The sequence below is a fragment of the Ambystoma mexicanum genome, unplaced genomic scaffold (genome assembly GCF_040938575.1).
Source record: "Ambystoma mexicanum isolate Mex_15411 unplaced genomic scaffold, UKY_AmexF1_1 Mex_scaf46, whole genome shotgun sequence".
Classification (NCBI taxonomy): Eukaryota; Metazoa; Chordata; class Amphibia; order Caudata; family Ambystomatidae; genus Ambystoma; species Ambystoma mexicanum.
Window position 1 is genome coordinate 517,642 of NW_027182462.1, and position 25,587 is coordinate 543,228.

General features: G+C 43.8%; 25 non-coding genes across 25 annotated transcripts; 6 read left to right on the top strand and 19 right to left on the bottom strand.

Moving 5' to 3' along the window:
- Positions 1-949: 949 nt before the first annotated feature.
- On the bottom strand, positions 950-1,021 carry TRNAT-CGU (transfer RNA threonine (anticodon CGU)). Its single transcript has one exon. It is a non-coding gene; the product is annotated as a tRNA-Thr (tRNA).
- A 546-nt stretch (positions 1,022-1,567) lies between these two features.
- TRNAS-GCU (transfer RNA serine (anticodon GCU)) lies at positions 1,568-1,649 on the bottom strand. The gene has a single exon. It is a non-coding gene; the product is annotated as a tRNA-Ser (tRNA).
- Positions 1,650-2,336: 687 nt separating this feature from the next.
- On the bottom strand, positions 2,337-2,408 carry TRNAT-UGU (transfer RNA threonine (anticodon UGU)). Its single transcript has one exon. It is a non-coding gene; the product is annotated as a tRNA-Thr (tRNA).
- A 1,022-nt stretch (positions 2,409-3,430) lies between these two features.
- On the top strand, positions 3,431-3,525 carry TRNAI-UAU (transfer RNA isoleucine (anticodon UAU)). Its single transcript has 2 exons — positions 3,431-3,468; positions 3,490-3,525. It is a non-coding gene; the product is annotated as a tRNA-Ile (tRNA).
- A 1,488-nt stretch (positions 3,526-5,013) lies between these two features.
- On the bottom strand, positions 5,014-5,085 carry TRNAT-CGU (transfer RNA threonine (anticodon CGU)). Its single transcript has one exon. It is a non-coding gene; the product is annotated as a tRNA-Thr (tRNA).
- A 546-nt stretch (positions 5,086-5,631) lies between these two features.
- On the bottom strand, positions 5,632-5,713 carry TRNAS-GCU (transfer RNA serine (anticodon GCU)). Its single transcript has one exon. It is a non-coding gene; the product is annotated as a tRNA-Ser (tRNA).
- Positions 5,714-6,400: 687 nt separating this feature from the next.
- On the bottom strand, positions 6,401-6,472 carry TRNAT-UGU (transfer RNA threonine (anticodon UGU)). Its single transcript has one exon. It is a non-coding gene; the product is annotated as a tRNA-Thr (tRNA).
- Positions 6,473-7,494: 1,022 nt separating this feature from the next.
- Positions 7,495-7,589, top strand: TRNAI-UAU (transfer RNA isoleucine (anticodon UAU)). The gene is made up of 2 exons: positions 7,495-7,532; positions 7,554-7,589. It is a non-coding gene; the product is annotated as a tRNA-Ile (tRNA).
- A 1,554-nt stretch (positions 7,590-9,143) lies between these two features.
- On the bottom strand, positions 9,144-9,215 carry TRNAT-CGU (transfer RNA threonine (anticodon CGU)). The gene has a single exon. It is a non-coding gene; the product is annotated as a tRNA-Thr (tRNA).
- A 546-nt stretch (positions 9,216-9,761) lies between these two features.
- On the bottom strand, positions 9,762-9,843 carry TRNAS-GCU (transfer RNA serine (anticodon GCU)). Its single transcript has one exon. It is a non-coding gene; the product is annotated as a tRNA-Ser (tRNA).
- A 687-nt stretch (positions 9,844-10,530) lies between these two features.
- On the bottom strand, positions 10,531-10,602 carry TRNAT-UGU (transfer RNA threonine (anticodon UGU)). Its single transcript has one exon. It is a non-coding gene; the product is annotated as a tRNA-Thr (tRNA).
- Positions 10,603-11,624: 1,022 nt separating this feature from the next.
- TRNAI-UAU (transfer RNA isoleucine (anticodon UAU)) lies at positions 11,625-11,719 on the top strand. The gene is made up of 2 exons: positions 11,625-11,662; positions 11,684-11,719. It is a non-coding gene; the product is annotated as a tRNA-Ile (tRNA).
- Positions 11,720-13,207: 1,488 nt separating this feature from the next.
- TRNAT-CGU (transfer RNA threonine (anticodon CGU)) lies at positions 13,208-13,279 on the bottom strand. Its single transcript has one exon. It is a non-coding gene; the product is annotated as a tRNA-Thr (tRNA).
- Positions 13,280-13,825: 546 nt separating this feature from the next.
- On the bottom strand, positions 13,826-13,907 carry TRNAS-GCU (transfer RNA serine (anticodon GCU)). Its single transcript has one exon. It is a non-coding gene; the product is annotated as a tRNA-Ser (tRNA).
- Positions 13,908-14,594: 687 nt separating this feature from the next.
- TRNAT-UGU (transfer RNA threonine (anticodon UGU)) lies at positions 14,595-14,666 on the bottom strand. The gene has a single exon. It is a non-coding gene; the product is annotated as a tRNA-Thr (tRNA).
- Positions 14,667-15,688: 1,022 nt separating this feature from the next.
- TRNAI-UAU (transfer RNA isoleucine (anticodon UAU)) lies at positions 15,689-15,783 on the top strand. The gene is made up of 2 exons: positions 15,689-15,726; positions 15,748-15,783. It is a non-coding gene; the product is annotated as a tRNA-Ile (tRNA).
- Positions 15,784-17,282: 1,499 nt separating this feature from the next.
- Positions 17,283-17,354, bottom strand: TRNAT-CGU (transfer RNA threonine (anticodon CGU)). Its single transcript has one exon. It is a non-coding gene; the product is annotated as a tRNA-Thr (tRNA).
- Positions 17,355-17,900: 546 nt separating this feature from the next.
- On the bottom strand, positions 17,901-17,982 carry TRNAS-GCU (transfer RNA serine (anticodon GCU)). Its single transcript has one exon. It is a non-coding gene; the product is annotated as a tRNA-Ser (tRNA).
- A 687-nt stretch (positions 17,983-18,669) lies between these two features.
- On the bottom strand, positions 18,670-18,741 carry TRNAT-UGU (transfer RNA threonine (anticodon UGU)). The gene has a single exon. It is a non-coding gene; the product is annotated as a tRNA-Thr (tRNA).
- A 1,022-nt stretch (positions 18,742-19,763) lies between these two features.
- Positions 19,764-19,858, top strand: TRNAI-UAU (transfer RNA isoleucine (anticodon UAU)). The gene is made up of 2 exons: positions 19,764-19,801; positions 19,823-19,858. It is a non-coding gene; the product is annotated as a tRNA-Ile (tRNA).
- A 1,488-nt stretch (positions 19,859-21,346) lies between these two features.
- On the bottom strand, positions 21,347-21,418 carry TRNAT-CGU (transfer RNA threonine (anticodon CGU)). The gene has a single exon. It is a non-coding gene; the product is annotated as a tRNA-Thr (tRNA).
- A 546-nt stretch (positions 21,419-21,964) lies between these two features.
- Positions 21,965-22,046, bottom strand: TRNAS-GCU (transfer RNA serine (anticodon GCU)). Its single transcript has one exon. It is a non-coding gene; the product is annotated as a tRNA-Ser (tRNA).
- Positions 22,047-22,733: 687 nt separating this feature from the next.
- On the bottom strand, positions 22,734-22,805 carry TRNAT-UGU (transfer RNA threonine (anticodon UGU)). Its single transcript has one exon. It is a non-coding gene; the product is annotated as a tRNA-Thr (tRNA).
- A 1,022-nt stretch (positions 22,806-23,827) lies between these two features.
- TRNAI-UAU (transfer RNA isoleucine (anticodon UAU)) lies at positions 23,828-23,922 on the top strand. The gene is made up of 2 exons: positions 23,828-23,865; positions 23,887-23,922. It is a non-coding gene; the product is annotated as a tRNA-Ile (tRNA).
- Positions 23,923-25,410: 1,488 nt separating this feature from the next.
- TRNAT-CGU (transfer RNA threonine (anticodon CGU)) lies at positions 25,411-25,482 on the bottom strand. Its single transcript has one exon. It is a non-coding gene; the product is annotated as a tRNA-Thr (tRNA).
- Positions 25,483-25,587: the final 105 nt, after the last annotated feature.

Sequence of the window (25,587 nt, forward strand, 5' to 3'; positions counted from 1 at the left end):
AAAGGGCTGGGCATTTGCACAGACCTCTCCATGCCTGATTGGTGCCGAAGGTTAGTTGCAAGTGGTCCCCTGCTCACCCTACCTTACACAGGGCCATGCCCAGTTAGGCCCCTCAGGGCTAGGCCCGGCAGGGCTAAGCCCGGCGTTCGTCAGGCGAAGTGCCTGGACCCCTGCTCATCATACCTCAGAATCTGGTCTAGCTATTGCAGACATGGGGAATGGTGCTTATATCCCATTGACAGCGCCCACAAGCTGCATACTAATAGCCAATGATGTGTGAATGCGGTCAGGGTAGCAGACATATAGAACAATTGGGTGGGTTCGCTTCCGAACTGGATGCACAGGAGCAGGAGAGAATGGCTGTTGGCGATGTATGCAACTTGCTCTGCGTGAACACATCTACCGACCCCTTCCCCTACACACACGGGCACATACACACACACACACACACATAGCCATTGGAGCTATGCAGAGCTAATCAGAAAGATTGGTAATCATTAGAACATGAAAGATATGTGTTCATTTTTTATTAAACTTGTGGACTCCCGCAGAAACGGAGGGACTCACATCTCTAATTGAGGCTTGCTTACCTCTATACAAATGTGTTTGCTGGCTGTCTTTCTTCAACTGGTATGTGCGGTTGTGTCTGTCTTTGTCTTTCAACACGCCTGGCACGTTTACATTATCAAAGAGATGATTGTATGGAGATGGGGAACACCCCTCCGTTGCATTGTGAACTTGAACAGTCTTTTCACCAAAGCAGCTACATGCGACATTGCAAGGTTTTTGTCAGTCTTTGCCTGAAAACATTAGGCCTTCCTCTCGAACTCTATTTCACTCCTTCTGTGGAAGACTTCAATTATGAGGATGCATCCCGTCATAAAAGGTTCTCTGTAGATGGTGCAACTCTGGCTTCTCTTCCCCGTGCTTTTTGAAAATAATCCGCCCGAGGCCCTGATGAGGTTTGAACTCATGACCCCTGGTTTACGAGACCAGTGCTCTGCCACTGAGCTACAAGGCCACCTGCTGCTTGCTCACAGCCAACAACAGAAAGTGCAAAGAAACCATGGTTTTTACCTAGGTAGATCTCCAGGTATATGAATTTCTGGTTGTGTAAAAATGGCTGTATATCTCTGCATGTGTTCAGTACGTCATCATACATCTGATTTGCGAAAGCGTGTGTGCTTATGTTGGTGATACATTGTCGGTATGCGTTTGAGTATGTACTTTTACGGGTATGTATGTATTGAGTAGGATGCTGAACAGGTTCATGAGTTTAGATAGCAGGTCAGAATGATGGCAAAAGGAACATGTAAAAGGCAGACAACTAAAAGAAAAAAGAATTTGGGATGTAAGCTTGGGAGTTTACTAACTGCGCTGATTTTGGCTCCTATAATAGTAAAGAATGGAAACCTACGAGGAAAGTCTTTGACTAATTTCATTCTCCGCCTGCACCAATGAACTTATTTTTACATCTCTATTTCCATATCTGTACTCATTCCTGTCTTTCACAGGGAGGTTGAAAGACTTTGGTCTATGTTTAAATGCAGACTATAAAGAAAAAATACGACGAAGGTGGGATTCGAACCCACGCGTGCAGAGCACAATGGATTAGCAGTCCATCGCCTTAACCACTCGGCCACCTCGTCTGTTTGGGAACGGTGCTTGAATCCCATGCTTAAAGAAGAGATAAAACAATGGTGGTGCAAAGTCAGTGAAAAATAGATCATGTTTGTCATAATAGAAACAAGATCGTTGACTCGTTCTTCCTTACCCGGCCATTGATAGATAAACACATCAAGTTGAAGTTCAGAAAAATATAACTAGAGCTCCTGGAGGGTTCACAACACTAATCCAGAGGAAGGTGCTTGAGCTTCCGTATGGCACACCATTAGTAGTAAAACCAGCATAACGCAAGCTCCAGTTTCCCAGTGTTTGGCATCATTCAACGTTTCCAGCCAAGATCAAAGTTCAGATGCTGCTGCTTCCTGTGATGTCATTGAATTTAAATAGTGAGTGATGGCAATAACCCTTTTCCAATTAAATTTTGCCACATCAACGTCCCTGAAAATAGAGAAAGGCGTGCAACCCAGAACCGCTGTACTGTTCAATAGAGTAAGGGCTTCACCGTGATCATCTGCATCTGTCATCACAAAATTATCAAGGTCTTTTTCTTGAAGAAATTAGGTCCAGAAAGCCGACCTTCCCCACAGACTATTCAGACACCTTGCGCTTGTGGCTTTGTTATAGGCCCGAATCCATTGGTAAAAGGTTGCACAGGTACAATGTGCAATATCAGTTCCTATTCAACAATGTTCAAGAAAATTACCATTTGGAGGCCCTGATGAGGATCGAACTCACGACCCCTGGTTTACAAGACCAGTGCTCTGCCACTGAGCTACAGAGCCCCTCAGGTTACGACGCATAACAGCAACACAACGAGCACACAACATGATGTTTACTGGGTAGACATATTTGAAGGGTGTGTGAGAATGTATGTATATGATTGTGATTTGACCTGTTTTTTTCTGGCCGATTTTTTGAGGAGCAGCTAATTTGTGCGTATTCCGTGCAATTTTAGGGTGACTAATGAGGAGATGTGATGCGTGAAAGTTGAAAAAAACATGTACATGGCAGCAGAGAGACAATATGGATATTACCTTTGCTTTTTTAAATTTCTATCCGGATTCTGGCTCAAAGGGTAGTCAAGCACAGCAGATTGCATTCCTGCCAGTAACACGACAACCTTGTTTGTGTCCTTCTTAATCAACTAACATGCATATTTTCACTTTTGTCTGTATGTTCTTTGAAAGCCAATGGCAATGGTGCTTAGAGCAATGCAGATGTTTAAAAAAGATTTCAAAAGTTAAAATCGACAAAGGTGGGATTCGAAACCACGCGTGTACAGCAGATTAGCAGTCCATCGCCTTAACCACTCGGCCACCTCGTCTACAGGGATTATGTTAGGCATTCAAGTCTTTACAGGTAATAACACAAACATCTTCAAAATAGAACCACAATGCGTTCCTTGTTGAGGTACATCCAGCCGTTTGCAGGAAAACTGCCTCACTTGCTGTTGAGAAAAATTCATCAAAGTCCTGGGGTGTTTATAGGCATCGCCAAGATGACATTGGGAGGTGTTTCAATTGACACGTGTTGAATATGAGGAAGAGCATCATGCTGGCTCCAGTGGCACTGCCTGCAGCATGACAAAAATGTAGAAGGGACATTTGACTGCACCATTGGCTGAACATCAGTGGCAAAGTGTATATCAGGCTAAAAGGTAAGCTCCAGTGGCACAATATGGGCACTACAAGGCACCCATAATTTGGTGTCAGCTAAAAAGACAATGCCAGAGCTTGTGGGTGCTTTTGTACACTTGTGTGTGTGTTTGTGGGTGTAGTTTCATGTCGAAAACCAAAACACAGCAGCTCCAGTGGCGCAATCGGTTAGCGCGCGGTACTTATACAGCAGTACATGCAGTGAGCAATGCCGAGGTTGTGAGTTCAAGCCTCACCTGGAGCAACTTTGGAACTTTTTACTAATTCACCTCAAAACTGAATTATTGAACCAATAAATGTTCTGGACATTTTTTGGTTCACCTCAAGGTTTCCTTGATTGTCAGTTAATGTTGTATGACAGCTCCTCTGCCTTTTAGACATGGAATACTCATTGCAAGTTATTTATGGGGTGTTTGCGCTTTAAATACAGCTACGGAGGGTTTTTGAAAATAGAACAGAAAATAAAAAATGTCAACTGTTATTATACTCCATTTTCTGCTGAGCACCACTTACGGAAGACATTTGTAAAGGTAGAAAAAGGGTTACTGGAGTAGGATCCAGGAGACAATATCAACTTACAAAGAATAATGTTGTCTATTTACTGCATTATCGCCTTTGAAGCAAACCTCTGAGAATAAATACCCTTTCACTAATCAGGCAGTCACTTTGATAAAATCAAGCAGAACAAGGATGCTGATAGGAACTCGCCTCATTTGCATATGGGCTAGGGCTTCTGGGAGCCATGAGAATTAGGAGTTGAAGGTTTTGCAGATCGAGATTGCTAAAGGGCTGGGCATTTGCACAGACCTCTCCATGCCTGATTGGTGCCGAAGGTTAGTTGCAAGTGGTCCCCTGCTCACCCTACCTTACACAGGGCCATGCCCAGTTAGGCCCCTCAGGGCTAGGCCCGGCAGGGCTAAGCCCGGCGTTCGTCAGGCGAAGTGCCTGGACCCCTGCTCATCATACCTCAGAATCTGGTCTAGCTATTGCAGACATGGGGAATGGTGCTTATATCCCATTGACAGCGCCCACAAGCTGCATACTAATAGCCAATGATGTGTGAATGCGGTCAGGGTAGCAGACATATAGAACAATTGGGTGGGTTCGCTTCCGAACTGGATGCACAGGAGCAGGAGAGAATGGCTGTTGGCGATGTATGCAACTTGCTCTGCGTGAACACATCTACCGACCCCTTCCCCTACACACACGGGCACATACACACACACACACACACATAGCCATTGGAGCTATGCAGAGCTAATCAGAAAGATTGGTAATCATTAGAACATGAAAGATATGTGTTCATTTTTTATTAAACTTGTGGACTCCCGCAGAAACGGAGGGACTCACATCTCTAATTGAGGCTTGCTTACCTCTATACAAATGTGTTTGCTGGCTGTCTTTCTTCAACTGGTATGTGCGGTTGTGTCTGTCTTTGTCTTTCAACACGCCTGGCACGTTTACATTATCAAAGAGATGATTGTATGGAGATGGGGAACACCCCTCCGTTGCATTGTGAACTTGAACAGTCTTTTCACCAAAGCAGCTACATGCGACATTGCAAGGTTTTTGTCAGTCTTTGCCTGAAAACATTAGGCCTTCCTCTCGAACTCTATTTCACTCCTTCTGTGGAAGACTTCAATTATGAGGATGCATCCCGTCATAAAAGGTTCTCTGTAGATGGTGCAACTCTGGCTTCTCTTCCCCGTGCTTTTTGAAAATAATCCGCCCGAGGCCCTGATGAGGTTTGAACTCATGACCCCTGGTTTACGAGACCAGTGCTCTGCCACTGAGCTACAAGGCCACCTGCTGCTTGCTCACAGCCAACAACAGAAAGTGCAAAGAAACCATGGTTTTTACCTAGGTAGATCTCCAGGTATATGAATTTCTGGTTGTGTAAAAATGGCTGTATATCTCTGCATGTGTTCAGTACGTCATCATACATCTGATTTGCGAAAGCGTGTGTGCTTATGTTGGTGATACATTGTCGGTATGCGTTTGAGTATGTACTTTTACGGGTATGTATGTATTGAGTAGGATGCTGAACAGGTTCATGAGTTTAGATAGCAGGTCAGAATGATGGCAAAAGGAACATGTAAAAGGCAGACAACTAAAAGAAAAAAGAATTTGGGATGTAAGCTTGGGAGTTTACTAACTGCGCTGATTTTGGCTCCTATAATAGTAAAGAATGGAAACCTACGAGGAAAGTCTTTGACTAATTTCATTCTCCGCCTGCACCAATGAACTTATTTTTACATCTCTATTTCCATATCTGTACTCATTCCTGTCTTTCACAGGGAGGTTGAAAGACTTTGGTCTATGTTTAAATGCAGACTATAAAGAAAAAATACGACGAAGGTGGGATTCGAACCCACGCGTGCAGAGCACAATGGATTAGCAGTCCATCGCCTTAACCACTCGGCCACCTCGTCTGTTTGGGAACGGTGCTCGAATCCCATGCTTAAAGAAGAGATAAAACAATGGTGGTGCAAAGTCAGTGAAAAATAGATCATGTTTGTCATAATAGAAACAAGATCGTTGACTCGTTCTTCCTTACCCGGCCATTGATAGATAAACACATCAAGTTGAAGTTCAGAAAAATATAACTAGAGCTCCTGGAGGGTTCACAACACTAATCCAGAGGAAGGTGCTTGAGCTTCCGTATGGCACACCATTAGTAGTAAAACCAGCATAACGCAAGCTCCAGTTTCCCAGTGTTTGGCATCATTCAACGTTTCCAGCCAAGATCAAAGTTCAGATGCTGCTGCTTCCTGTGATGTCATTGAATTTAAATAGTGAGTGATGGCAATAACCCTTTTCCAATTAAATTTTGCCACATCAACGTCCCTGAAAATAGAGAAAGGCGTGCAACCCAGAACCGCTGTACTGTTCAATAGAGTAAGGGCTTCACCGTGATCATCTGCATCTGTCATCACAAAATTATCAAGGTCTTTTTCTTGAAGAAATTAGGTCCAGAAAGCCGACCTTCCCCACAGACTATTCAGACACCTTGCGCTTGTGGCTTTGTTATAGGCCCGAATCCATTGGTAAAAGGTTGCACAGGTACAATGTGCAATATCAGTTCCTATTCAACAATGTTCAAGAAAATTACCATTTGGAGGCCCTGATGAGGATCGAACTCATGACCCCTGGTTTACAAGACCAGTGCTCTGCCACTGAGCTACAGAGCCCCTCAGGTTACGACGCATAACAGCAACACAACGAGCACACAACATGATGTTTACTGGGTAGACATATTTGAAGGGTGTGTGAGAATGTATGTATATGATTGTGATTTGACCTGTTTTTTTCTGGCCGATTTTTTGAGGAGCAGCTAATTTGTGCGTATTCCGTGCAATTTTAGGGTGACTAATGAGGAGATGTGATGCGTGAAAGTTGAAAAAAACATGTACATGGCAGCAGAGAGACAATATGGATAATACCTTTGCTTTTTTAAATTTCTATCCGGATTCTGGCTCAAAGGGTAGTCAAGCACAGCAGATTGCATTCCTGCCAGTAACACGACAACCTTGTTTGTGTCCTTCTTAATCAACTAACATGCATATTTTCACTTTTGTCTGTATGTTCTTTGAAAGCCAATGGCAATGGTGCTTAGAGCAATGCAGATGTTTAAAAAAGATTTCAAAAGTTAAAATCGACAAAGGTGGGATTCGAAACCACGCGTGTACAGCAGATTAGCAGTCCATCGCCTTAACCAGTCGGCCACCTCGTCTACAGGGATTATGTTAGGCATTCAAGTCTTTACAGGTAATAACACAAACATCTTCAAAATAGAACCACAATGCGTTCCTTGTTGAGGTACATCCAGCCGTTTGCAGGAAAACTGCCTCACTTGCTGTTGAGAAAAATTCATCAAAGTCCTGGGGTGTTTATAGGCATCGCCAAGATGACATTGGGAGGTGTTTCAATTGACACGTGTTGAATATGAGGAAGAGCATCATGCTGGCTCCAGTGGCACTGCCTGCAGCATGACAAAAATGTAGAAGGGACATTTGACTGCACCATTGGCTGAACATCAGTGGCAAAGTGTATATCAGGCTAAAAGGTAAGCTCCAGTGGCACAATATGGGCACTACAAGGCACCCATAATTTGGTGTCAGCTAAAAAGACAATGCCAGAGCTTGTGGGTGCTTTTGTACACTTGTGTGTGTGTTTGTGGGTGTAGTTTCATGTCGAAAACCAAAACACAGCAGCTCCAGTGGCGCAATCGGTTAGCGCGCGGTACTTATACAGCAGTACATGCAGTGAGCAATGCCGAGGTTGTGAGTTCAAGCCTCACCTGGAGCAACTTTGGAACTTTTTACTAATTCACCTCAAAACTGAATTATTGAACCAATAAATGTTCTGGACATTTTTTGGTTCACCTCAAGGTTTCCTTGATTGTCAGTTAATGTTGTATGACAGCTCCTCTGCCTTTTAGACATGGAATACTCATTGCAAGTTATTTATGGGGTGTTTGCGCTTTAAATACAGCTACGGAGGGTTTTTGAAAATAGAACAGAAAATAAAAAATGTCAACTGTTATTATACTCCATTTTCTGCTGAGCACCACTTACGGAAGACATTTGTAAAGGTAGAAAAAGGGTTACTGGAGTAGGATCCAGGAGACAATATCAACTTACAAAGAATAATGTTGTCTATTTACTGCATTATCGCCTTTGAAGCAAACCTCTGAGAATAAATACCCTTTCACTAATCAGGCAGTCACTTTGATAAAATCAAGCAGAACAAGGATGCTGATAGGAACTCGCCTCATTTGCATATGGGCTAGGGCTTCTGGGAGCCATGAGAATTAGGAGTTGAAGGTTTTGCAGATCGAGATTGCTAAAGGGCTGGGCATTTGCACAGACCTCTCCATGCCTGATTGGTGCCGAAGGTTAGTTGCAAGTGGTCCCCTGCTCACCCTACCTTACACAGGGCCATGCCCAGTTAGGCCCCTCAGGGCTAGGCCCGGCAGGGCTAAGCCCGGCGTTCGTCAGGCGTTCGTCAGGCGTTCGTCAGGCGTTCGTCAGGCGTTCGTCAGGCGTTCGTCAGGCGTTCGTCAGGCGAAGTGCCTGGACCCCTGCTCATCATACCTCAGAATCTGGTCTAGCTATTGCAGACATGGGGAATGGTGCTTATATCCCATTGACAGCGCCCACAAGCTGCATACTAATAGCCAATGATGTGTGAATGCGGTCAGGGTAGCAGACATATAGAACAATTGGGTGGGTTCGCTTCCGAACTGGATGCACAGGAGCAGGAGAGAATGGCTGTTGGCGATGTATGCAACTTGCTCTGCGTGAACACATCTACCGACCCCTTCCCCTACACACACGGGCACATACACACACACACACACACATAGCCATTGGAGCTATGCAGAGCTAATCAGAAAGATTGGTAATCATTAGAACATGAAAGATATGTGTTCATTTTTTATTAAACTTGTGGACTCCCGCAGAAACGGAGGGACTCACATCTCTAATTGAGGCTTGCTTACCTCTATACAAATGTGTTTGCTGGCTGTCTTTCTTCAACTGGTATGTGCGGTTGTGTCTGTCTTTGTCTTTCAACACGCCTGGCACGTTTACATTATCAAAGAGATGATTGTATGGAGATGGGGAACACCCCTCCGTTGCATTGTGAACTTGAACAGTCTTTTCACCAAAGCAGCTACATGCGACATTGCAAGGTTTTTGTCAGTCTTTGCCTGAAAACATTAGGCCTTCCTCTCGAACTCTATTTCACTCCTTCTGTGGAAGACTTCAATTATGAGGATGCATCCCGTCATAAAAGGTTCTCTGTAGATGGTGCAACTCTGGCTTCTCTTCCCCGTGCTTTTTGAAAATAATCCGCCCGAGGCCCTGATGAGGTTTGAACTCATGACCCCTGGTTTACGAGACCAGTGCTCTGCCACTGAGCTACAAGGCCACCTGCTGCTTGCTCACAGCCAACAACAGAAAGTGCAAAGAAACCATGGTTTTTACTTAGGTAGATCTCCAGGTATATGAATTTCTGGTTGTGTAAAAATGGCTGTATATCTCTGCATGTGTTCAGTACGTCATCATACATCTGATTTGCGAAAGCGTGTGTGCTTATGTTGGTGATACATTGTCGGTATGCGTTTGAGTATGTACTTTTACGGGTATGTATGTATTGAGTAGGATGCTGAACAGGTTCATGAGTTTAGATAGCAGGTCAGAATGATGGCAAAAGGAACATGTAAAAGGCAGACAACTAAAAGAAAAAAGAATTTGGGATGTAAGCTTGGGAGTTTACTAACTGCGCTGATTTTGGCTCCTATAATAGTAAAGAATGGAAACCTACGAGGAAAGTCTTTGACTAATTTCATTCTCCGCCTGCACCAATGAACTTATTTTTACATCTCTATTTCCATATCTGTACTCATTCCTGTCTTTCACAGGGAGGTTGAAAGACTTTGGTCTATGTTTAAATGCAGACTATAAAGAAAAAATACGACGAAGGTGGGATTCGAACCCACGCGTGCAGAGCACAATGGATTAGCAGTCCATCGCCTTAACCACTCGGCCACCTCGTCTGTTTGGGAACGGTGCTCGAGTCCCATGCTTAAAGAAGAGATAAAACAATGGTGGTGCAAAGTCAGTGAAAAATAGATCATGTTTGTCATAATAGAAACAAGATCGTTGACTCGTTCTTCCTTACCCGGCCATTGATAGATAAACACATCAAGTTGAAGTTCAGAAAAATATAACAAGAGCTCCTGGAGGGTTCACAACACTAATCCAGAGGAAGGTGCTTGAGCTTCCGTATGGCACACCATTAGTAGTAAAACCAGCATAACGCAAGCTCCAGTTTCCCAGTGTTTGGCATCATTCAACGTTTCCAGCCAAGATCAAAGTTCAGATGCTGCTGCTTCCTGTGATGTCATTGAATTTAAATAGTGAGTGATGGCAATAACCCTTTTCCAATTAAATTTTGCCACATCAACGTCCCTGAAAATAGAGAAAGGCGTGCAACCCAGAACCGCTGTACTGTTCAATAGAGTAAGGGCTTCACCGTGATCATCTGCATCTGTCATCACAAAATTATCAAGGTCTTTTTCTTGAAGAAATTAGGTCCAGAAAGCCGACCTTCCCCACAGACTATTCAGACACCTTGCGCTTGTGGCTTTGTTATAGGCCCGAATCCATTGGTAAAAGGTTGCACAGGTACAATGTGCAATATCAGTTCCTATTCAACAATGTTCAAGAAAATTACCATTTGGAGGCCCTGATGAGGATCGAACTCACGACCCCTGGTTTACAAGACCAGTGCTCTGCCACTGAGCTACAGAGCCCCTCAGGTTACGACGCATAACAGCAACACAACGAGCACACAACATGATGTTTACTGGGTAGACATATTTGAAGGGTGTGTGAGAATGTATGTATATGATTGTGATTTGACCTGTTTTTTTCTGGCCGATTTTTTGAGGAGCAGCTCATTTGTGCGTATTCCGTGCAATTTTAGGGTGACTAATGAGGAGATGTGATGCGTGAAAGTTGAAAAAAACATGTACATGGCAGCAGAGAGACAATATGGATATTACCTTTGCTTTTTTAAATTTCTATCCGGATTCTGGCTCAAAGGGTAGTCAAGCACAGCAGATTGCATTCCTGCCAGTAACACGACAACCTTGTTTGTGTCCTTCTTAATCAACTAACATGCATATTTTCACTTTTGTCTGTATGTTCTTTGAAAGCCAATGGCAATGGTGCTTAGAGCAATGCAGATGTTTAAAAAAGATTTCAAAAGTTAAAATCGACAAAGGTGGGATTCGAAACCACGCGTGTACAGCAGATTAGCAGTCCATCGCCTTAACCACTCGGCCACCTCGTCTACAGGGATTATGTTAGGCATTCAAGTCTTTACAGGTAATAACACAAACATCTTCAAAATAGAACCACAATGCGTTCCTTGTTGAGGTACATCCAGCCGTTTGCAGGAAAACTGCCTCACTTGCTGTTGAGAAAAATTCATCAAAGTCCTGGGGTGTTTATAGGCATCGCCAAGATGACATTGGGAGGTGTTTCAATTGACACGTGTTGAATATGAGGAAGAGCATCATGCTGGCTCCAGTGGCACTGCCTGCAGCATGACAAAAATGTAGAAGGGACATTTGACTGCACCATTGGCTGAACATCAGTGGCAAAGTGTATATCAGGCTAAAAGGTAAGCTCCAGTGGCACAATATGGGCACTACAAGGCACCCATAATTTGGTGTCAGCTAAAAAGACAATGCCAGAGCTTGTGGGTGCTTTTGTACACTTGTGTGTGTGTTTGTGGGTGTAGTTTCATGTCGAAAACCAAAACACAGCAGCTCCAGTGGCGCAATCGGTTAGCGCGCGGTACTTATACAGCAGTACATGCAGTGAGCAATGCCGAGGTTGTGAGTTCAAGCCTCACCTGGAGCAACTTTGGAACTTTTTACTAATTCACCTCAAAACTGAATTATTGAACCAATAAATGTTCTGGACATTTTTTGGTTCACCTCAAGGTTTCCTTGATTGTCAGTTAATGTTGTATGACAGCTCCTCTGCCTTTTAGACATGGAATACTCATTGCAAGTTATTTATGGGGTGTTTGCGCTTTAAATACAGCTACGGAGGGTTTTTGAAAATAGAACAGAAAATAAAAAATGTCAACTGTTATTATACTCCATTTTCTGCTGAGCACCACTTACGGAAGACATTTGTAAAGGTAGAAAAAGGGTTACTGGAGTAGGATCCAGGAGACAATATCAACTTACAAAGAATAATGTTGTCTATTTACTGCATTATCGCCTTTGAAGCAAACCTCTGAGAATAAATACCCTTTCACTAATCAGGCAGTCACTTTGATAAAATCAAGCAGAACAAGGATGCTGATAGGAACTCGCCTCATTTGCATATGGGCTAGGGCTTCTGGGAGCCATGAGAATTAGGAGTTGAAGGTTTTGCAGATCGAGATTGCTAAAGGGCTGGGCATTTGCACAGACCTCTCCATGCCTGATTGGTGCCGAAGGTTAGTTGCAAGTGGTCCCCTGCTCACCCTACCTTACACAGGGCCATGCCCAGTTAGGCCCCTCAGGGCTAGGCCCGGCAGGGCTAAGCCCGGCGTTCGTCAGGCGAAGTGCCTGGACCCCTGCTCATCATACCTCAGAATCTGGTCTAGCTATTGCAGACATGGGGAATGGTGCTTATATCCCATTGACAGCGCCCACAAGCTGCATACTAATAGCCAATGATGTGTGAATGCGGTCAGGGTAGCAGACATATAGAACAATTGGGTGGGTTCGCTTCCGAACTGGATGCACAGGAGCAGGAGAGAATGGCTGTTGGCGATGTATGCAACTTGCTCTGCGTGAACACATCTACCGACCCCTTCCCCTACACACACGGGCACATACACACACACACACACACATAGCCATTGGAGCTATGCAGAGCTAATCAGAAAGATTGGTAATCATTAGAACATGAACGATATGTGTTCATTTTTTATTAAACTTGTGGACTCCCGCAGAAACGGAGGGACTCACATCTCTAATTGAGGCTTGCTTACCTCTATACAAATGTGTTTGCTGGCTGTCTTTCTTCAACTGGTATGTGCGGTTGTGTCTGTCTTTGTCTTTCAACACGCCTGGCACGTTTACATTATCAAAGAGATGATTGTATGGAGATGGGGAACACCCCTCCGTTGCATTGTGAACTTGAACAGTCTTTTCACCAAAGCAGCTACATGCGACATTGCAAGGTTTTTGTCAGTCTTTGCCTGAAAACATTAGGCCTTCCTCTCGAACTCTATTTCACTCCTTCTGTGGAAGACTTCAATTATGAGGATGCATCCCGTCATAAAAGGTTCTCTGTAGATGGTGCAACTCTGGCTTCTCTTCCCCGTGCTTTTTGAAAATAATCCGCCCGAGGCCCTGATGAGGTTTGAACTCATGACCCCTGGTTTACGAGACCATTGCTCTGCCACTGAGCTACAAGGCCACCTGCTGCTTGCTCACAGCCAACAACAGAAAGTGCAAAGAAACCATGGTTTTTACCTAGGTAGATCTCCAGGTATATGAATTTCTGGTTGTGTAAAAATGGCTGTATATCTCTGCATGTGTTCAGTACGTCATCATACATCTGATTTGCGAAAGCGTGTGTGCTTATGTTGGTGATACATTGTCGGTATGCGTTTGAGTATGTACTTTTACGGGTATGTATGTATTGAGTAGGATGCTGAACAGGTTCATGAGTTTAGATAGCAGGTCAGAATGATGGCAAAAGGAACATGTAAAAGGCATACAACTAAAAGAAAAAAGAATTTGGGATGTAAGCTTGGGAGTTTACTAACTGCGCTGATTTTGGCTCCTATAATAGTAAAGAATGGAAACCTACGAGGAAAGTCTTTGACTAATTTCATTCTCCGCCTGCACCAATGAACTTATTTTTACATCTCTATTTCCATATCTGTACTCATTCCTGTCTTTCACAGGGAGGTTGAAAGACTTTGGTCTATGTTTAAATGCAGACTATAAAGAAAAAATACGACGAAGGTGGGATTCGAACCCACGCGTGCAGAGCACAATGGATTAGCAGTCCATCGCCTTAACCACTCGGCCACCTCGTCTGTTTGGGAACGGTGCTCGAATCCCATGCTTAAAGAAGAGATAAAACAATGGTGGTGCAAAGTCAGTGAAAAATAGATCATGTTTGTCATAATAGAAACAAGATCGTTGACTCGTTCTTCCTTACCCGGCCATTGATAGATAAACACATCAAGTTGAAGTTCAGAAAAATATAACAAGAGCTCCTGGAGGGTTCACAACACTAATCCAGAGGAAGGTGCTTGAGCTTCCGTATGGCACACCATTAGTAGTAAAACCAGCATAACGCAAGCTCCAGTTTCCCAGTGTTTGGCATCATTCAACGTTTCCAGCCAAGATCAAAGTTCAGATGCTGCTGCTTCCTGTGATGTCATTGAATTTAAATAGTGAGTGATGGCAATAACCCTTTTCCAATTAAATTTTGCCACATCAACGTCCCTGAAAATAGAGAAAGGCGTGCAACCCAGAACCGCTGTACTGTTCAATAGAGTAAGGGCTTCACCGTGATCATCTGCATCTGTCATCACAAAATTATCAAGGTCTTTTTCTTGAAGAAATTAGGTCCAGAAAGCCGACCTTCCCCACAGACTATTCAGACACCTTGCGCTTGTGGCTTTGTTATAGGCCCGAATCCATTGGTAAAAGGTTGCACAGGTACAATGTGCAATATCAGTTCCTATTCAACAATGTTCAAGAAAATTACCATTTGGAGGCCCTGATGAGGATCGAACTCACGACCCCTGGTTTACAAGACCAGTGCTCTGCCACTGAGCTACAGAGCCCCTCAGGTTACGACGCATAACAGCAACACAACGAGCACACAACATGATGTTTACTGGGTAGACATATTTGAAGGGTGTGTGAGAATGTATGTATATGATTGTGATTTGACCTGTTTTTTTCTGGCCGATTTTTTGAGGAGCAGCTAATTTGTGCGTATTCCGTGCAATTTTAGGGTGACTAATGAGGAGATGTGATGCGTGAAAGTTGAAAAAAACATGTACATGGCAGCAGAGAGACAATATGGATATTACCTTTGCTTTTTTAAATTTCTATCCGGATTCTGGCTCAAAGGGTAGTCAAGCACAGCAGATTGCATTCCTGCCAGTAACACGACAACCTTGTTTGTGTCCTTCTTAATCAACTAACATGCATATTTTCACTTTTGTCTGTATGTTCTTTGAAAGCCAATGGCAATGGTGCTTAGAGCAATGCAGATGTTTAAAAAAGATTTCAAAAGTTAAAATCGACAAAGGTGGGATTCGAAACCACGCGTGTACAGCAGATTAGCAGTCCATCGCCTTAACCACTCGGCCACCTCGTCTACAGGGATTATGTTAGGCATTCAAGTCTTTACAGGTAATAACACAAACATCTTCAAAATAGAACCACAATGCGTTCCTTGTTGAGGTACATCCAGCCGTTTGCAGGAAAACTGCCTCACTTGCTGTTGAGAAAAATTCATCAAAGTCCTGGGGTGTTTATAGGCATCGCCAAGATGACATTGGGAGGTGTTTCAATTGACACGTGTTGAATATGAGGAAGAGCATCATGCTGGCTCCAGTGGCACTGCCTGCAGCATGACAAAAATGTAGAAGGGACATTTGACTGCACCATTGGCTGAACATCAGTGGCAAAGTGTATATCAGGCTAAAAGGTAAGCTCCAGTGGCACAATATGGGCACTACAAGGCACCCATAATTTGGTGTCAGCTAAAAAGACAATGCCAGAGCTTGTGGGTGCTTTTGTACACTTGTGTGTGTGTTTGTGGGTGTAGTTTCATGTCGAAAACCAAAACACAGCAGCTCCAGTGGCGCAATCGGTTAGCGCGCGGTACTTATACAGCAGTACATGCAGTGAGCAATGCCGAGGTTGTGAGTTCAAGCCTCACCTGGAGCAACTTTGGAACTTTTTACTAATTCACCTCAAAACTGAATTATTGAACCAATAAATGTTCTGGACATTTTTTGGTTCACCTCAAGGTTTCCTTGATTGTCAGTTAATGTTGTATGACAGCTCCTCTGCCTTTTAGACATGGAATACTCATTGCAAGTTATTTATGGGGTGTTTGCGCTTTAAATACAGCTACGGAGGGTTTTTGAAAATAGAACAGAAAATAAAAAATGTCAACTGTTATTATACTCCATTTTCTGCTGAGCACCACTTACGGAAGACATTTGTAAAGGTAGAAAAAGGGTTACTGGAGTAGGATCCAGGAGACAATATCAACTTACAAAGAATAATGTTGTCTATTTACTGCATTATCGCCTTTGAAGCAAACCTCTGAGAATAAATACCCTTTCACTAATCAGGCAGTCACTTTGATAAAATCAAGCAGAACAAGGATGCTGATAGGAACTCGCCTCATTTGCATATGGGCTAGGGCTTCTGGGAGCCATGAGAATTAGGAGTTGAAGGTTTTGCAGATCGAGATTGCTAAAGGGCTGGGCATTTGCACAGACCTCTCCATGCCTGAATGGTGCCGAAGGTTAGTTGCAAGTGGTCCCCTGCTCACCCTACCTTACACAGGGCCATGCCCAGTTAGGCCCCTCAGGGCTAGGCCCGGCAGGGCTAAGCCCGGCGTTTGTCAGGCGTTCGTCAGGCGAAGTGCCTGGACCCCTGCTCATCATACCTCAGAATCTGGTCTAGCTATTGCAGACATGGGGAATGGTGCTTATATCCCATTGACAGCGCCCACAAGCTGCATACTAATAGCCAATGATGTGTGAATGCGGTCAGGGTAGCAGACATATAGAACAATTGGGTGGGTTCGCTTCCGAACTGGATGCACAGGAGCAGGAGAGAATGGCTGTTGGCGATGTATGCAACTTGCTCTGCGTGAACACATCTACCGACCCCTTCCCCTACACACACGGGCACATACACACACACACACACACATAGCCATTGGAGCTATGCAGAGCTAATCAGAAAGATTGGTAATCATTAGAACATGAAAGATATGTGTTCATTTTTTATTAAACTTGTGGACTCCCGCAGAAACGGAGGGACTCACATCTCTAATTGAGGCTTGCTTACCTCTATACAAATGTGTTTGCTGGCTGTCTTTCTTCAACTGGTATGTGCGGTTGTGTCTGTCTTTGTCTTTCAACACGCCTGGCACGTTTACATTATCAAAGAGATGATTGTATGGAGATGGGGAACACCCCTCCGTTGCATTGTGAACTTGAACAGTCTTTTCACCAAAGCAGCTACATGCGACATTGCAAGGTTTTTGTCAGTCTTTGCCTGAAAACATTAGGCCTTCCTCTCGAACTCTATTTCACTCCTTCTGTGGAAGACTTCAATTATGAGGATGCATCCCGTCATAAAAGGTTCTCTGTAGATGGTGCAACTCTGGCTTCTCTTCCCCGTGCTTTTTGAAAATAATCCGCCCGAGGCCCTGATGAGGTTTGAACTCATGACCCCTGGTTTACGAGACCAGTGCTCTGCCACTGAGCTACAAGGCCACCTGCTGCTTGCTCACAGCCAACAACAGAAAGTGCAAAGAAACCATGGTTTTTACCTAGGTAGATCTCCAGGTATATGAATTTCTGGTTGTGTAAAAATGGCTGTATATCTCTGCATGTGTTCAGTACGTCATCATACATCTGATTTGCGAAAGCGTGTGTGCTTATGTTGGTGATACATTGTCGGTATGCGTTTGAGTATGTACTTTTACGGGTATGTATGTATTGAGTAGGATGCTGAACAGGTTCATGAGTTTAGATAGCAGGTCAGAATGATGGCAAAAGGAACATGTAAAAGGCAGACAACTAAAAGAAAAAAGAATTTGGGATGTAAGCTTGGGAGTTTACTAACTGCGCTGATTTTGGCTCCTATAATAGTAAAGAATGGAAACCTACGAGGAAAGTCTTTGACTAATTTCATTCTCCGCCTGCACCAATGAACTTATTTTTACATCTCTATTTCCATATCTGTACTCATTCCTGTCTTTCACAGGGAGGTTGAAAGACTTTGGTCTATGTTTAAATGCAGACTATAAAGAAAAAATACGACGAAGGTGGGATTCGAACCCACGCGTGCAGAGCACAATGGATTAGCAGTCCATCGCCTTAACCACTCGGCCACCTCGTCTGTTTGGGAACGGTGCTCGAATCCCATGCTTAAAGAAGAGATAAAACAATGGTGGTGCAAAGTCAGTGAAAAATAGATCATGTTTGTCATAATAGAAACAAGATCGTTGACTCGTTCTTCCTTACCCGGCCATTGATAGATAAACACATCAAGTTGAAGTTCAGAAAAATATAACTAGAGCTCCTGGAGGGTTCACAACACTAATCCAGAGGAAGGTGCTTGAGCTTCCGTATGGCACACCATTAGTAGTAAAACCAGCATAACGCAAGCTCCAGTTTCCCAGTGTTTGGCATCATTCAACGTTTCCAGCCAAGATCAAAGTTCAGATGCTGCTGCTTCCTGTGATGTCATTGAATTTAAATAGTGAGTGATGGCAATAACCCTTTTCCAATTAAATTTTGCCACATCAACGTCCCTGAAAATAGAGAAAGGCGTGCAACCCAGAACCGCTGTACTGTTCAATAGAGTAAGGGCTTCACCGTGATCATCTGCATCTGTCATCACAAAATTATCAAGGTCTTTTTCTTGAAGAAATTAGGTCCAGAAAGCCGACCTTCCCCACAGACTATTCAGACACCTTGCGCTTGTGGCTTTGTTATAGGCCCGAATCCATTGGTAAAAGGTTGCACAGGTACAATGTGCAATATCAGTTCCTATTCAACAATGTTCAAGAAAATTACCATTTGGAGGCCCTGATGAGGATCGAACTCACGACCCCTGGTTTACAAGACCAGTGCTCTGCCACTGAGCTACAGAGCCCCTCAGGTTACGACGCATAACAGCAACACAACGAGCACACAACATGATGTTTACTGGGTAGACATATTTGAAGGGTGTGTGAGAATGTATGTATATGATTGTGATTTGACCTGTTTTTTTCTGGCCGATTTTTTGAGGAGCAGCTAATTTGTGCGTATTCCGTGCAATTTTAGGGTGACTAATGAGGAGATGTGATGCGTGAAAGTTGAAAAAAACATGTACATGGCAGCAGAGAGACAATATGGATATTACCTTTGCTTTTTTAAATTTCTATCCGGATTCTGGCTCAAAGGGTAGTCAAGCACAGCAGATTGCATTCCTGCCAGTAACACGACAACCTTGTTTGTGTCCTTCTTAATCAACTAACATGCATATTTTCACTTTTGTCTGTATGTTCTTTGAAAGCCAATGGCAATGGTGCTTAGAGCAATGCAGATGTTTAAAAAAGATTTCAAAAGTTAAAATCGACAAAGGTGGGATTCGAAACCACGCGTGTACAGCAGATTAGCAGTCCATCGCCTTAACCACTCGGCCACCTCGTCTACAGGGATTATGTTAGGCATTCAAGTCTTTACAGGTAATAACACAAACATCTTCAAAATAGAACCACAATGCGTTCCTTGTTGAGGTACATCCAGCCGTTTGCAGGAAAACTGCCTCACTTGCTGTTGAGAAAAATTCATCAAAGTCCTGGGGTGTTTATAGGCATCGCCAAGATGACATTGGGAGGTGTTTCAATTGACACGTGTTGAATATGAGGAAGAGCATCATGCTGGCTCCAGTGGCATTGCCTGCAGCATGACAAAAATGTAGAAGGGACATTTGACTGCACCATTGGCTGAACATCAGTGGCAAAGTGTATATCAGGCTAAAAGGTAAGCTCCAGTGGCACAATATGGGCACTACAAGGCACCCATAATTTGGTGTCAGCTAAAAAGACAATGCCAGAGCTTGTGGGTGCTTTTGTACACTTGTGTGTGTGTTTGTGGGTGTAGTTTCATGTCGAAAACCAAAACACAGCAGCTCCAGTGGCGCAATCGGTTAGCGCGCGGTACTTATACAGCAGTACATGCAGTGAGCAATGCCGAGGTTGTGAGTTCAAGCCTCACCTGGAGCAACTTTGGAACTTTTTACTAATTCACCTCAAAACTGAATTATTGAACCAATAAATGTTCTGGACATTTTTTGGTTCACCTCAAGGTTTCCTTGATTGTCAGTTAATGTTGTATGACAGCTCCTCTGCCTTTTAGACATGGAATACTCATTGCAAGTTATTTATGGGGTGTTTGCGCTTTAAATACAGCTACGGAGGGTTTTTGAAAATAGAACAGAAAATAAAAAATGTCAACTGTTATTATACTCCATTTTCTGCTGAGCACCACTTACGGAAGACATTATTAAAGGTAGAAAAAAGGTTACTGGAGTAGGATCCAGGAGACAATATCAACTTACAAAGAATAATGTTGTCTATTTACTGCATTATCGCCTTTGAAGCAAACCTCTGAGAATAAATACCCTTTCACTAATCAGGCAGTCACTTTGATAAAATCAAGCAGAACAAGGATGCTGATAGGAACTCGCCTCATTTGCATATGGGCTAGGGCTTCTGGGAGCCATGAGAATTAGGAGTTGAAGGTTTTGCAGATCGAGATTGCTAAAGGGCTGGGCATTTGCACAGACCTCTCCATGCCTGATTGGTGCCGAAGGTTAGTTGCAAGTGGTCCCCTGCTCACCCTACCTTACACAGGGCCATGCCCAGTTAGGCCCCTCAGGGCTAGGCCCGGCAGGGCTAAGCCCGGCGTTCGTCAGGCGAAGTGCCTGGACCCCTGCTCATCATACCTCAGAATCTGGTCTAGCTATTGCAGACATGGGGAATGGTGCTTATATCCCATTGACAGCGCCCACAAGCTGCATACTAATAGCCAATGATGTGTGAATGCGGTCAGGGTAGCAGACATATAGAACAATTGGGTGGGTTCGCTTCCGAACTGGATGCACAGGAGCAGGAGAGAATGGCTGTTGGCGATGTATGCAACTTGCTCTGCGTGAACACATCTACCGACCCCTTCCCCTACACACACGGGCACATACACACACACACACACACATAGCCATTGGAGCTATGCAGAGCTAATCAGAAAGATTGGTAATCATTAGAACATGAAAGATATGTGTTCATTTTTTATTAAACTTGTGGACTCCCGCAGAAACGGAGGGACTCACATCTCTAATTGAGGCTTGCTTACCTCTATACAAATGTGTTTGCTGGCTGTCTTTCTTCAACTGGTATGTGCGGTTGTGTCTGTCTTTGTCTTTCAACACGCCTGGCACGTTTACATTATCAAAGAGATGATTGTATGGAGATGGGGAACACCCCTCCGTTGCATTGTGAACTTGAACAGTCTTTTCACCAAAGCAGCTACATGCGACATTGCAAGGTTTTTGTCAGTCTTTGCCTGAAAACATTAGGCCTTCCTCTCGAACTCTATTTCACTCCTTCTGTGGAAGACTTCAATTATGAGGATGCATCCCGTCATAAAAGGTTCTCTGTAGATGGTGCAACTCTGGCTTCTCTTCCCCGTGCTTTTTGAAAATAATCCGCCCGAGGCCCTGATGAGGTTTGAACTCATGACCCCTGGTTTACGAGACCAGTGCTCTGCCACTGAGCTACAAGGCCACCTGCTGCTTGCTCACAGCCAACAACAGAAAGTGCAAAGAAACCATGGTTTTTACCTAGGTAGATCTCCAGGTATATGAATTTCTGGTTGTGTAAAAATGGCTGTATATCTCTGCATGTGTTCAGTACGTCATCATACATCTGATTTGCGAAAGCGTGTGTGCTTATGTTGGTGATACATTGTCGGTATGCGTTTGAGTATGTACTTTTACGGGTATGTATGTATTGAGTAGGATGCTGAACAGGTTCATGAGTTTAGATAGCAGGTCAGAATGATGGCAAAAGGAACATGTAAAAGGCAGACAACTAAAAGAAAAAAGAATTTGGGATGTAAGCTTGGGAGTTTACTAACTGCGCTGATTTTGGCTCCTATAATAGTAAAGAATGGAAACCTACGAGGAAAGTCTTTGACTAATTTCATTCTCCGCCTGCACCAATGAACTTATTTTTACATCTCTATTTCCATATCTGTACTCATTCCTGTCTTTCACAGGGAGGTTGAAAGACTTTGGTCTATGTTTAAATGCAGACTATAAAGAAAAAATACGACGAAGGTGGGATTCGAACCCACGCGTGCAGAGCACAATGGATTAGCAGTCCATCGCCTTAACCACTCGGCCACCTCGTCTGTTTGGGAACGGTGCTCGAATCCCATGCTTAAAGAAGAGATAAAACAATGGTGGTGCAAAGTCAGTGAAAAATAGATCATGTTTGTCATAATAGAAACAAGATCGTTGACTCGTTCTTCCTTACCCGGCCATTGATAGATAAACACATCAAGTTGAAGTTCAGAAAAATATAACAAGAGCTCCTGGAGGGTTCACAACACTAATCCAGAGGAAGGTGCTTGAGCTTCCGTATGGCACACCATTAGTAGTAAAACCAGCATAACGCAAGCTCCAGTTTCCCAGTGTTTGGCATCATTCAACGTTTCCAGCCAAGATCAAAGTTCAGATGCTGCTGCTTCCTGTGATGTCATTGAATTTAAATAGTGAGTGATGGCAATAACCCTTTTCCAATTAAATTTTGCCACATCAACGTCCCTGAAAATAGAGAAAGGCGTGCAACCCAGAACCGCTGTACTGTTCAATAGAGTAAGGGCTTCACCGTGATCATCTGCATCTGTCATCACAAAATTATCAAGGTCTTTTTCTTGAAGAAATTAGGTCCAGAAAGCCGACCTTCCCCACAGACTATTCAGACACCTTGCGCTTGTGGCTTTGTTATAGGCCCGAATCCATTGGTAAAAGGTTGCACAGGTACAATGTGCAATATCAGTTCCTATTCAACAATGTTCAAGAAAATTACCATTTGGAGGCCCTGATGAGGATCGAACTCACGACCCCTGGTTTACAAGACCAGTGCTCTGCCACTGAGCTACAGAGCCCCTCAGGTTACGACGCATAACAGCAACACAACGAGCACACAACATGATGTTTACTGGGTAGACATATTTGAAGGGTGTGTGAGAATGTATGTATATGATTGTGATTTGACCTGTTTTTTTCTGGCCGATTTTTTGAGGAGCAGCTAATTTGTGCGTATTCCGTGCAATTTTAGGGTGACTAATGAGGAGATGTGATGCGTGAAAGTTGAAAAAAACATGTACATGGCAGCAGAGAGACAATATGGATATTACCTTTGCTTTTTTAAATTTCTATCCGGATTCTGGCTCAAAGGGTAGTCAAGCACAGCAGATTGCATTCCTGCCAGTAACACGACAACCTTGTTTGTGTCCTTCTTAATCAACTAACATGCATATTTTCACTTTTGTCTGTATGTTCTTTGAAAGCCAATGGCAATGGTGCTTAGAGCAATGCAGATGTTTAAAAAAGATTTCAAAAGTTAAAATCGACAAAGGTGGGATTCGAAACCACGCGTGTACAGCAGATTAGCAGTCCATCGCCTTAACCACTCGGCCACCTCGTCTACAGGGATTATGTTAGGCATTCAAGTCTTTACAGGTAATAACACAAACATCTTCAAAATAGAACCACAATGCGTTCCTTGTTGAGGTACATCCAGCCGTTTGCAGGAAAACTGCCTCACTTGCTGTTGAGAAAAATTCATCAAAGTCCTGGGGTGTTTATAGGCATCGCCAAGATGACATTGGGAGGTGTTTCAATTGACACGTGTTGAATATGAGGAAGAGCATCATGCTGGCTCCAGTGGCACTGCCTGCAGCATGACAAAAATGTAGAAGGGACATTTGACTGCACCATTGGCTGAACATCAGTGGCAAAGTGTATATCAGGCTAAAAGGTAAGCTCCAGTGGCACAATATGGGCACTACAAGGCACCCATAATTTGGTGTCAGCTAAAAAGACAATGCCAGAGCTTGTGGGTGCTTTTGTACACTTGTGTGTGTGTTTGTGGGTGTAGTTTCATGTCGAAAACCAAAACACAGCAGCTCCAGTGGCGCAATCGGTTAGCGCGCGGTACTTATACAGCAGTACATGCAGTGAGCAATGCCGAGGTTGTGAGTTCAAGCCTCACCTGGAGCAACTTTGGAACTTTTTACTAATTCACCTCAAAACTGAATTATTGAACCAATAAATGTTCTGGACATTTTTTGGTTCACCTCAAGGTTTCCTTGATTGTCAGTTAATGTTGTATGACAGCTCCTCTGCCTTTTAGACATGGAATACTCATTGCAAGTTATTTATGGGGTGTTTGCGCTTTAAATACAGCTACGGAGGGTTTTTGAAAATAGAACAGAAAATAAAAAATGTCAACTGTTATTATACTCCATTTTCTGCTGAGCACCACTTACGGAAGACATTTGTAAAGGTAGAAAAAGGGTTACTGGAGTAGGATCCAGGAGACAATATCAACTTACAAAGAATAATGTTGTCTATTTACTGCATTATCGCCTTTGAAGCAAACCTCTGAGAATAAATACCCTTTCACTAATCAGGCAGTCACTTTGATAAAATCAAGCAGAACAAGGATGCTGATAGGAACTCGCCTCATTTGCATATGGGCTAGGGCTTCTGGGAGCCATGAGAATTAGGAGTTGAAGGTTTTGCAGATCGAGATTGCTAAAGGGCTGGGCATTTGCACAGACCTCTCCATGCCTGATTGGTGCCGAAGGTTAGTTGCAAGTGGTCCCCTGCTCACCCTACCTTACACAGGGCCATGCCCAGTTAGGCCCCTCAGGGCTAGGCCCGGCAGGGCTAAGCCCGGCGTTCGTCAGGCGAAGTGCCTGGACCCCTGCTCATCATACCTCAGAATCTGGTCTAGCTATTGCAGACATGGGGAATGGTGCTTATATCCCATTGACAGCGCCCACAAGCTGCATACTAATAGCCAATGATGTGTGAATGCGGTCAGGGTAGCAGACATATAGAACAATTGGGTGGGTTCGCTTCCGAACTGGATGCACAGGAGCAGGAGAGAATGGCTGTTGGCGATGTATGCAACTTGCTCTGCGTGAACACATCTACCGACCCCTTCCCCTACACACACGGGCACATACACACACACACACACACATAGCCATTGGAGCTATGCAGAGCTAATCAGAAAGATTGGTAATCATTAGAACATGAACGATATGTGTTCATTTTTTATTAAACTTGTGGACTCCCGCAGAAACGGAGGGACTCACATCTCTAATTGAGGCTTGCTTACCTCTATACAAATGTGTTTGCTGGCTGTCTTTCTTCAACTGGTATGTGCGGTTGTGTCTGTCTTTGTCTTTCAACACGCCTGGCACGTTTACATTATCAAAGAGATGATTGTATGGAGATGGGGAACACCCCTCCGTTGCATTGTGAACTTGAACAGTCTTTTCACCAAAGCAGCTACATGCGACATTGCAAGGTTTTTGTCAGTCTTTGCCTGAAAACATTAGGCCTTCCTCTCGAACTCTATTTCACTCCTTCTGTGGAAGACTTCAATTATGAGGATGCATCCCGTCATAAAAGGTTCTCTGTAGATGGTGCAACTCTGGCTTCTCTTCCCCGTGCTTTTTGAAAATAATCCGCCCGAGGCCCTGATGAGGTTTGAACTCATGACCCCTGGTTTACGAGACCAGTGCTCTGCCACTGAGCTACAAGGCCACCTGCTGCTTGCTCACAGCCAACAACAGAAAGTGCAAAGAAACCATGGTTTTTACCTAGGTAGATCTCCAGGTATATGAATTTCTGGTTGTGTAAAAATGGCTG